General features: G+C 46.2%; 1 long non-coding RNA gene across 1 annotated transcript in view; it reads right to left on the reverse strand.

Moving 5' to 3' along the window:
- Positions 1-9,405: 9,405 nt before the first annotated feature.
- LOC137535703 (uncharacterized) overlaps positions 9,406-12,408 on the reverse strand; it is a 394,317-nt gene continuing 391,314 nt past the window's right edge. Inside the window, exon 6 of the long non-coding RNA XR_011024454.1 lies at positions 9,406-9,506. This is a non-coding gene — a long non-coding RNA (uncharacterized lncRNA). The remainder of the gene's footprint in view (positions 9,507-12,408) is intronic.

The raw sequence follows: 12,408 nt of genomic DNA on the forward strand, positions 1-12,408 counted from the left end.
TGCAATCTAAGGCAGCGCTGTACTGGAGACAGCTGTGTCACACGGCTGTCCCTCTGGGGGACACCTGAGTGATCCACTGTGATAGGCTGACTAAGGAATGGAGGAAAAATTATTAAAAAAAAAATAAGTAAATTTAAAAAAAAAAGGATACAAATATTTACAAAAAAGAAAAAAATAAACACTAAGGGAGCGATCAGACCCTACCAACTGAAAGCTCTGTTGGTGGGGAGAAAAGGGCCTTAACCACTTTACCCCCAGCCGTACAGATTTCTCCATCCCTTTTTCCACCCTGTTACCACCAAGGGACGAAGAAATCCGTACCTGACACCGCTCCCGCCGCTGTCCGCGCTCCCTCAACCGCGCGCCCCCGCGCTTGTGCAAGCCACTGCCCGTTCGCCCGGAGATCAATGAATGGGAAAAAGCTTTACCGTTCGTTGATCTATGCCCCCCACAATGATCAGCTGCTTCTACGAGAAGCAGCGCGATCATTGTGAAAAAAAAAGTTGCCCAGCCTCCCTGAACTTCCTGCAAGCGTACTTCCTGTACTCTTGCAGGTCGCATAAACAAAAACTCACTGTGGCCATCTTGTGGCCAAATTGTAACGATCGGTGTAACACAGAGAGAATCTGATTATTGGTGATCTGCAGTATCCCCAAAAATGCAGATATATACCTGATTATTGATGATCTGCAGTATCACCGATAATCAGATATATCACTAACCTCTGGATACCTGAGTAATATGAGTGTTTGGTGCAACAGTAATACTTTGAGGAGAATACCTGGGGAACAGGCATCAGGGCAGTAGACAATACTGTCCTGGAGAACAAGTACCTTCCAGTAACCTGGGACTCTCCCGCAGGGAGGAGCCAGGCTAGAGGTAGGAAGGACCAGAGCGAGAGTGACACCAAAGGCAGGATGTCACTGACTGATCTGTGAACTATCTCTTAACTGAGAAGATAGTTCTCGAGGTCGGATAAGCCAGATCGGCAACACACGGACAGAAAAAGTACAAAGACAGGAGACTGATTCGGTAATCCTAAGGCACGCAGGGTTTGGCAACAGAGTATCAGATATGCGAGGTACCGAATCAGAGATCAGAAGAGTGGTCAGGAAAGCAGAAAGTCATAACAGATAATAAACAATGCCAAGTCTTGGGTGTGAGCTCCGTGATCATCAACACCCTGGAACTAGTCTGATATATAACAGAATGGTAACACAAGTCCCTAGTCTTGGGTGTGAGGTCCTTGATCATTAACACCCTGGCACTAGTCTGAAGTATAACAGAATGGTAATTCAGATCCCTAGTCTTGGGTGTGAGGTCCTTGATCATCAACACCCTGGCACTAGTCTGAAGTATAACAGAATAACAACAACACAGATTCTGACAAAAGGTCTGAGTGTTTCCACGTAGTGATCGCAACGGCAGACAATCAGAGAATGACCAGCACCCAGAATATATAGTCAAGCGCTCTCCAGCGCCTCCCCTAAGTGCTGGACCAATGGGAACTGGTAAAATCATCAGCTGACCGGCTTGGTCAGCTGAATCCCTTCTGGCTGTCATAAAAGTTCTGCCTCTCAGCGCGCGCGTGCGTCCTTCTGAACCTGTGTGGACTATCAGTCCCAGCCACACCAGACATGTGTTGTATAGCACCCGCCGCGCTGGACGCGGAACCAGCCGCACCGCTATCAGAGCATGCGGCGGTTTCTCCACATTCAGCCATACTAGTAGATGCAGGCTTACGTGTGCAAACCGCCGCGTTGGACGCTGAATCAGCCGCCTTGTTCTGAGCACACGCGGCGGCTTTTCCGCATTTTCTCAGAGTACCCCCCCCCCCCCGAGGAGTGGACTCTGGACAGCTCCTACCCGGTTTCTCAGGATGTAGGGCGTGGAACTCCTTCTTTAATTCATCCGCATGCATGCGGCAATCAGGTACCCATGTCCTTTTCTCAATGCCATAACCCTTCCAGTGAACTAAATACTGCACTGAGTTCTGTACAATACGTGAGTCTAAAATCTTTTCCACTTCATACTCAGGTTGGTCATCCACCATCACAGGGGGAGGAGGAGTGGAGTCGATATGCACTGCTAGCTTCAGCAGGGATACATGGAACGATCTCACACCACGCATGCTGGCAGGAAGGTCAATGGCATAAGTAACATTGTTGATTTTCCTGGTTACTGGGAAAGGACCCACAACTCTGGGTCCCAACTTGGGTGAAGGCTAAGTTTCAAAGCCAAATGACGAGTGGACACCCAGACCAAGTCTCCTGGCCGGAACGTCCACTCTATGGAACGTTTGTCAGCTTGTTCTTTCTGACTCTGAAAAGCCTTCTCTAGATTCTTTTTCACAATTCCCCAAATGTTCTTAAATTACTTTTGCCAAGCCTCCAAAGCTGGAAACGGAGTAGAAGCTACTGGTAATGGGGGAGAACCTAGGCAACCTTCCTGTTACCACCTGGAATGGAGAGAATCCAGAAGAAGAGCTTTTCAAATTATTGTGTGCAAATTCTGCAAACGGCAAGAACTCGACCCAATCATTTTGCACATCCGCAACATAACACCTTAGAAACTGTTCCAAAGATTGATTTATTCTCTCGGTCTGACCATTGGTCTGTGGGTGGTAGCCTGACGAAAATGACAGTTCCATGCCCAACTGATGACAGAATCCCCTCCAAAATTTAGAAACAAATTGGACTCCTAAATCTGATACTATATTCTCCGGAATGCCATGCAGCCGGAAGATATGCAGGATGAAGAGATCGGCTAACTCCTGGGCCGAGGGGAGTCCTTTCAGGGGCACGAAATGGGCCATTTTACTGAATCTGTCGACTACCACCCAAATGACCGACATGCCCTCAGACTTTGGGAGTTCACCCACAAAATCCATGGACAAATGGGTCCATGGTTCACTCGGGGTGGGTAACGGCTGCAATGTTACCACAGGTGCCTGACGGGAGGGTTTACTTCTTACACACACTGCACATTCTCTCACATACTCCTTGCAGTCAGTTGCCAATGAAGGCCACCATGCACACCTAGCAACAAGGTCCTGTGTTCTGGTGGCACCAGGATGTCCAGCATTTTTGTGGGAATGGAACATCTGCAATATCTGGAGGCGAAATGGCAACGGTACAAACATGACCCCTTCAGGCTTTCCTTCAGTGACATCCTGCTGGAAGCGACTTAAAGTTTCAGTCCAGTTCCTCCAGGTCTCTGTGGCTGCCAACACTACTTTCTGTGGGAGAATAGTCTCTGGGTCTGAGGGCTGTGCTGTCTCTGGTTCAAAACATCTGGATAAAGCATCTGCTTTAATGTTTTTACTACCCGGGGTATATGTAATTATAAATCTGAATCTCGAGAAAAACAGTGACCACCGAGCCTGTCGGGGACTCAATCTCTTGGCCCCCTCGATGTATTCCAAATTTTTGTGATCAGTGTAAACTGTAATCGTATGTTCTGCTCCTTCTAGCCAATGACGCCATTCTTCAAAGGCCAATTTAATGGCCAGGAGCTCCCTGTTGCCTATATCGTAGTTTTTCTCTGCGGGTGAAAATCTACAGGAAAAATAGGCGCACGGATGTAACCTTCCCTGCAACCCAGAACGCTGAGACAGCACAGCCCCTACCTCGACTTCTGAGGCATCTACCTCTACTATAAAGGGATAGGAGATGTCAACGTGTCTCAAAATGGGTGCAGTACAAACCAATTCTTTCAGGGTGGAGAAAGCAGTCAGAGCCTCAGGGGACCAGTGGTTAGTATCTGCCCCTTTCTTTGTGAGGCTGGTGAGGGGTGCGATGACTGTGGAGTACCACTTTATGAACCTTCTATAGTAGTTAGCGAACCCTAAAAATCTCTGGAGAGCCTTCAGTCCCACTGGCTGAGGCCACTCCAAAACAGCAGAGACTTTGGCAGGGTCCATAGAAAGGTCTGAGGTAGAAATTATGTACCCCAGAAAGGCGACAGATGTTACCTCAAAAATGCATTTCTTCAACTTGGCATATAACATGTTTTGTCTTAGCTTGTGCAACACAAACCTGACATGATCCCTATGCTCTGAGAGATTAGCTGAGAAGATTAGTATATCATCCAGATATACGAGGACAAATTTGCCCAAAACCTCTCTGAACACCTCATTAATGAGTTCCTGAAAGACGGCCGGGGCGTTACACAACCCGAAGGGCATCACCAGGTACTCGTAATGCCCATCGGGTGTGTTAAAGGCCGTCTTCCACTCATCGCCCTTTCTGATCCGCACCAGGTTGTATGCACCGCGCAAATCCAATTTTGAAAAAAATCTTAGCATTGGTGACCTGAGTAAATAAATCGTCTATCAAAGGTAATGGATAGCAATTTTTTTACTGTGAATTTATTCAGGCCCCGGTAATCAATGCACGGCCGAAGGCCTCCATCTTTTTTCTTTACAAAAAAGAAACCTGCTCCAGCAGGCGATCGGGAAGGGTGAATGAACCCTTTAGCTAAGTTTTCACGGATATATTCCTGCATGGCCAACTTTTCAGGCCCAGATAAATTGTAGAGATGACCTCTAGGGGGCATACAACCATACCGGAGATCGCTAGGAAAATCGAAAGGGCGGTGTGGAGGAAGTTTATCGGCTGACTTAGGACAAAACACGTCCGCAAATTCAGAATACTGATCTGGCAATCCCTCCATGTGAATCTTGGTCTCACCCAAGGTTACCTTCGCTAAACAATCATGAAAGCAATGGGAAGACCAGCTCGTTAGCTGACCAGTAGCCCAATTAATCTGAGGTGAGTGAAGTTGTAACCATGGCATGCCAAGGATGATCGTGGAGGTTGTCATACGTAACACAAAAAAATGCAAATCTTCTCTATGCAACACCCCAATAGTGATTCCCACCTCTGGATTCTGCGACAGAGGACTGTTACCCTGCAGAGGGGAATCATCCACTGCAGTAACTTGAATCGGTGGTTTAACCGGGGTGAGCGGAATTCCCAATTTCTTAGCAAATTCGTAATCCATAAAGTTAGCCGCTGAACCTGAGTAAATGAAGGCTTCAGTGACTTCATACCTATCTTCCCATGAAATAGTACAAGGAAGAAGCAAACGTTTATCATCTAGGGGTAAAAATTGTACGCCTAGGGTATTATCCCCAACTACACCTAGGCAGTAGCGTTTCCCGATTTCTTAGGGCAAATCTGCACTCTATGACCCCCCTCTGCACAATACAGACAGAGCTGCTCTGATATTCTGCGTTTCCGCTCCACCTGAGACAACTTAGACCGGCCAATCTGCATTGGATTAGGGGGAGGTGACGCGGGAGGAGGTGGAGTTACTGGAGGCGCAGTATGGGACACCATTCTCACGTAGTTTTTACCCCGGGTCTGCCTCTGATAGCGCAGCCGGCGATCTATCCTGATGGCCGATGAAATGGCCTCATCGATGGATTTGGGGTCAGGCTGACTTAACATAAGATCAGAGACCTCGTCTGACAACCCTGATAGAAAACAATCTAACAGGGCAAATGTATCCCACCTGGCCGATACCGACTATCTCCTAAATTCAGCAGCATAATCTTCAACCGGACCCTTGCCTTGACGCAAAAGCTTGAGCTTCCGCTCAGAAGTCGTGGCAATGTCTGGGTCATCGTAAATTACAGCCATCGCTTTAAAAAATTCTTCTACAGAGACCAGGGCCGGGTGGCCGATAGGAAGACTTTACGCCCAGGTCTGGGAATCGCCAGATAACAAAGTTTTGATAAATGTAACCCTTTGGGCCATAGTGCCTGAAGACTTAGGTCTTAACTCAAAGTATGATAACACTCTACTTCTAAAATTTCGGAAGTCATATCTGTGACCAGAAAATCTTTCGGGTACAGGCATACGTATGTCTGTGCTAGAAGGAGGTCGCACTTCATCCACAGCCGTCTGGAGGGTTTGTATGGATCCAGACAACGCGTCTATTAACGTCTGGTGGCTACCCAGCACTTGGTTGATGTTATCCACCGAAGTGGTAAGTGTGCCCAGATGGCTGGTGAGTGCCTCCATTTGTGTTTGGTCTGCCGTTCTGTAGCGATCGGTGTAACACAGAGAGAATCTGATTATTGGTGATCTGCAGTATCCCCAAAAATGCAGATATATGCCTGATTATTGATGATCTGCAGTATCACCGATAATCAGATATATCACTAACCTCTGGATACCTGAGTAATATGAGTGTTTGGTGCAACAGTAATACTTTGAGGAGAATACCTGGGGAACAGGTATCAGGGCAGTAGACAATACTGTCCTGGAGAACAAGTACCTTCCAGTAACCTGGGACTCTCCCGCAGGGAGGAGCCAGGCTAGAGGTAGGAAGGACCAAAGCGAGAGTGACACCAAAGGCAGGATGTCACTGACTGATCTGTGAACTATCTCTTAACTGAGAAGATAGTTCTCGAGGTCGGATAAGCCAGGTCGGCAACACACGGACAGAAAAAGTACAAAGACAGGAGACTGATTCGGTAATCCTAAGGCACGCAGGGTTTGGCAACAGAGTATCAGATATGCGAGGTACCGAATCAGAGATCAGAAGAGTGGTCAGGAAAGCAGAAAGTCATAACAGATAATAAACAATGCCTAGTCTTGGGTGTGAGCTCCGTGATCATCAACACCCTGGAACTAGTCTGATATATAACAGAATGGTAACACAAGTCCCTAGTCTTGGGTGTGAGGTCCTTGATCATCAACACCCTGGCACTAGTCTGAAGTATAACAGAATAACAACAACACAGATTCTGACAAAAGGTCTGAGTGCTTCCACGTAGTGATTGCAACGGCAGACAACCAGAGAATGACCAGCACCCAGTATATATAGTCAAGCGCTCTCCAGCGCCTCCCCTAAGTGCTGGACCAATGGGAACTGGTAAAATCATCAGCTGACCGGCTTGGTCAGCTGACTCCCTTCTGGCTATCATAAAAGTTTTGCCTCTCAGCGCGCGCGCGTCCTTCTGAACCTGTGTGGACTATCAGTCCCAGCCACACCAGACGTGTTGTATAGCACCCGCCGCACTGGACGTGGAACCAGCCGCACCGCTATCAGAGCATGCGGTGGTTTCTCCGCGTTCAGCCATACTGGTAGATGCAGGCCTACGCGTGCAAACCGCCGCGTTGGACGCGGAATCAGCCACCTTGTTCTGAGCACAGGCGGTGGCTTTTCCGCGTTTTCTCACACAAATAGTAAAATTACACCCTAAAGCAGGCCCGGATTTACATCACAGGAGCCTATAGGCACAGATGCCCTGGCACCTTAGACTCCTCCCTCCATGAACCTACAAACGCCCACCAAACTGCACCGCATGTGTGTTGGCTGTCCCGGCTATCACTTCTCCCTTACTTCCCTTGCCCATCATAGGTAGCCACAGGTGCCCCTTAGTATTAGGTAGCCAGAAGTACCCTCAGTATTAAGTAGCTAGAGGTGTCCCCAAGTATCGGGTAGCTAGAGGAACCTCAGTATTGAGTAGCTAGAGGTGCTCCTGACTGAAGGGAAATCTCGTCGGTGGAATACCCAGAGCTGGGTGAGTAACCTCTCATATTCACTCATCAGTACTCTGCATTGGGAAAGAGGGAGAGAAGCACAATGGGAGGGGATTGAGCCGCCTTTCCATCATCAGGCACCTGTAGGCATGTGCCTACAGTGCCTTATGGTAAATCCGGCCCTGCCCTAAAGCATTTTTCATGTACAAATACATTAGCTATACATTAAAAATTAACTCATTACCTCCCACACTCCCCAATTTTTTTTTTTAGTAATTAAAAAAAAAAATACAATTAAAAAAAAAATACATAAATAGTTACCTTAGGGACTGAACTTTTTAAATATTTATGTCAAGAGGGAATAACACTGTTACTTTATAAACTAAGGGCTTGTAATTAGGGATGGACTCAAAACTGAAAAAAATGCACCTTTATTTCTAAATAAAATATTGGCGTCAAACATTGTGATAGGGACATAATTTAAACGGTTTTATAATCGGGACAAATGGGCAAATAAATTTCATGGGTTTTAATTACAGTAGCATGCATTATTTAAAAACTATAAAGGCCGAAAACTGAAAAATAATACATTTTTTCCCACATTTTTCCTATTTTCCCATTAAAACACATTTAGAATAAAATAATTCTTGGCATAATGTCCCACCTAAAGAAAGCCTAATTGGTGGCGAAAAAAAACAAGATATAGTTCATTTCATTGTGATAAGTAATGATAAGGTATAGACGAATGAATGGAAGGAGCGCTGAAAGGCGAAAATTGCTCTGGTGCTCAAGGGGTAAAACCCCTCAGTGGTGAAGTGGTTAAAGCTGGGCCTTAAAGCTACAGTGGCCCAGTTAGCAAAAACATGGCCTGGTCACTAGGGGGGTTTAACCTTTTGGGGACCGACGTAGGTTGAATCTACGTCCAGCAGGTAGTGCTGCCACCCTGACTGGACGTTTATTCAACGTCTGCACTAAATAACCATCCCGACGCGATCGTGCACACCTGAAAGGGGAGATTAAGCTGTCATATGACAGCTGACATCTCCCCTCAGTGATCAGCAGCCATCGCGTATGGCTGCTGATCACTATAATCGCCGGCGGATCGTAGTGATCACTTTGACTGCGGTGGCGGCAGGGGGGGAAAGAAGAAGATCCACTCACCTCCCTGCCGTTCCAGTGACGATCGGCGCCCCCCTCTGCTCTGACCGGCATCTCTGCTCCTAATGCCGCTCAGTTCTGGGTCCCAGCTTGATGAAGTCATCAAGCCGCGACCCTGAATCGAGTGGCATTAGGAGCAGAGATGCCGGCCTGAGAAGAGGGGGCTATGGCAGCTCATCGCTGGAGGGAGTGATGGCTGCTGGCGAAAGGGGGGACACCTGCCACCATGGGGGGACACTGCCCAGCCAGCCAAAGAAGGGAACCGGCCACCTGACCCCCACAAACACACGCACTCCCCTCCTGACACAAAATGGCAGTCCCGAAATGGTTAACACCGCTGTCCTCAAGTGGCTAAGAACATATTGATGAGGTGTAAAAACATCACCTAGGAGAAAACTCAAGAGAAAAAAGTTAATTGAATATGAGCTTTTATCTCAAGTAGAATTTGACTGGACTCACACTTTGGCCCCTATTCAATTAACATTTTCTCTTGAGTTTTTTTCTTAGGTAATATTTTCACAACTTGTCAAAAAATGCATTTTATACTACCAACAAGCATGAAAGTAATCATAACTTTGATATGACTTTTTCCCTTGATTTTTGGTACTTTTTCATTTGCAAAGTGCTGAAAGCTATTTAAAAAAAAAGTATCTCTTAGGAGAAAAATCAAGAGAAGGGACCTTTATATTTACATTTTAGATTTTAAAAAAATGGTGTCATTGAAGGATGAATATACCTGACTTACAATTTCAACACAGACCCATTCCAGAAGCATGCTTTTTCCAAGCAATCACGACTCTTGCAAATATGTTACACCTGATCATTCCATAAATGCAAATAATAACCTTGTCACTGGAAAAAAAAAAAACACTTCAAATCAGACAATGCAATTACGAAGGTGGTCAAGTCTGTTTCTTTACATACCAAGCAATATTTTTTTTTTTGTAACTCGAGTTTTACATTTTAATCTTAAACCAAACTCTGTTTCTACAGAATTCTGTTTAAGAAAAGCCAACAAAAACATATTCTCCTCAAGCAGTGTAAAATGCTCAAAATAATGTAAATTTGTAAAATATATAATATATATATATATATATATATATATATATATATATATATATATATATATATATATATATATACTGTATATCCATGTCTATATCTATATATACTATATATACTTCCTTAAAGGCATTGTTATACTACAATACAATAATAGCAACAGGAGTGCAAGCTTGCTGCTCTCTTAAAGCGGACCCAAACCAAACTTTTTTTAATTAAAAATATTTAGTTGCACCACTCTGACACATACAAAGATAAATAAACACTCCTTCAAGCCTATGATCATTTCAGTGCATGGTTTTCACCCTTCTCTTTTCATAACTATGGTTATACAGGTGGCAGCCATTAGCAATTCCTCCATTGCCAGACACCATCTACTCCACCAGTTTGCCAGAAAAATCCCGGCAATTTGAAAAGAAGGGAGGGGTTCCTCCAATAAATGTAAAATATTATATATTTGTCATCATGCAGCTGAAAAAAGGCAGCTATTTATTATTATAATTTAGAAAATAGGTTTTATTTCTGAAATCTTGTATTTTTAATTTGGGTCCACTTTAATAAGCTATACAGAGAGGAAAGAAAGAGCTACTGATCAGAGCATTTTCTATAAACTAAATGTGCCATATAACCTAGCAGTTTTTTGTGATTTATAACCGATGAGCATCCCTTGCAATCCTTTGTCACTTTCATGTGAACTAATCATAGGCCATCACCAGGAATCTGTTACAGAGTTATCACCTTTGCTAAGGTGATATACTAAAGCTCTTCCCATTTGTCATAGCTGTTACTAAGGTTGGCTGTGATGTTTAAAGAGACTCTTTGTTGATGTCAAAATACTTGGACACAGTACAATTTACTAGTTAAAAAAGGTCAATACTTCTGGCATAGTCAGGGGCGGACTGACCATTAGGGCACTCGGGCACGGACCGAGGGCCCGTGGTCAGGGGGGGCCCCGCCAGACAACCCTGGGCAGGAGGGGAAGCAGCCAGTGAAAGGGAGCTATGGGAACAGCGCGGAAGGGGGGAAGTTTCCCCCCCATTCCCTCACCTTCGGGCCCCCCTTCCTGGCTGTCCCCTCCAGAAAACTGAAGTGCCGCACTGTCGTACAGCGACTGACAGCGGGCGGAGACCTACCGCTGTTACAGCCGGCTGAGGGAGCCGTGATCTGTGCGCTGCAAGTCTGGTCTTGAGTAGACCAGACTTGTGGCGCACAGAAAGACCAGACTTGCAGCGCACAGATCACAGCTCCCTCCAGTAGCTGGACAGCGGTAAGTCTCCGCCCACTGTCAGCCGCTGTACGACAGTGCGACACTTCAGTATTCCGGAGGGGACAGCCAGGAAAGGGGGCCTCAAGGTGAGGGAAGTGGGGGGGAGAAACTCCCCCCCCCCTTCCCCACGCTCTGCACACTGCTCCCTTTCACTGGCTGCCTCCCGTCCTGGGGACACCTGGCTACATGTACTGGGGACACCTATACACCTAACTACATATACTGGGGACACCTATACACCTGGCTATACTGGGGACACCTATACACCTAACTACATATACTGGGGACACCTATACACCTGGCTACATATACTGGGGGCAGCTATACACCTGGCTATACTGAGGCAGCTATACACCTGGCTACATATACTGGGGACACCTATACACCTGGCTATACTGGGGGCAGCTATACACCTGGCTACATATACTGGGGCCACCTATACACCTAGCTACATATACTGGGGACACCTATACACCTGTCTACAAATACTGGGGACACCTATAGACCTGGCTACATATACTGGGGACACCTATAGACCTGGCTACATATACTGGGGACATCTATAGACCTGGCTACATATACTGGGGACACCTATCCACCTGGCTACATATACTGGGGACACCTATAGACCTGGCTATACTGGGAACATCTATCCACCTGGCTATATATACTGGGGACACCTATCCACCTGGCTACATTTACTGGGGACACCTATAGACCTGGTTACATATATTGGGGACACCTATCCACCTGGCTACATATACTGGGGACACCCATAGACCTGGCTATACTGGGAACATCTATCCACCTGGCTATATATACTGGGGACACCTATCCACCTGGCTACATATACTGGGGACACCTATAGACCTGGCTATACTGGGAACATCTATCCACCTGGCTATATATACTGGGGACACCTATCCACCTGGCTACATTTACTGGGGACACCTATAGACCTGGCTACATATATTGGGGACACCTATCCACCTGGCTACATATACTGGGGACACCCATAGACCTGGCTATACTGGGAACACCTATACACCTAGCTACATATACTGGGAACACCTATAGACCTGGCTACCTATTCTGGAGACACCTGTAGAACTGGCTACCTATACTGGGGGCACCCATAGACCTGGCTACCTATTCTGGGGACACCTATAATCCTGGCTACCTATTCTGGGGACACCTATAGACCTGGCTACTTATACTGGGGACACCTATAGACCTGGATACCTGCACTGGGAAAACCTATAGACCTGGTTACTTCCACTGGGGATACCTTTTGACCTGGTTACCTATACTGGGGGCACCTATTTTCTGGGAACTGTTGCCAGATTAACTATTTTTGGGGAACTGCTGCTGCCAGATTAAGTGTATTTTGCGAAACAGCTGCCAGATGATGTGTATTTTTGGGGA

Source organism: Hyperolius riggenbachi, chromosome 10 (assembly GCF_040937935.1).
Source record: "Hyperolius riggenbachi isolate aHypRig1 chromosome 10, aHypRig1.pri, whole genome shotgun sequence".
Classification (NCBI taxonomy): domain Eukaryota; kingdom Metazoa; phylum Chordata; class Amphibia; order Anura; family Hyperoliidae; genus Hyperolius; species Hyperolius riggenbachi.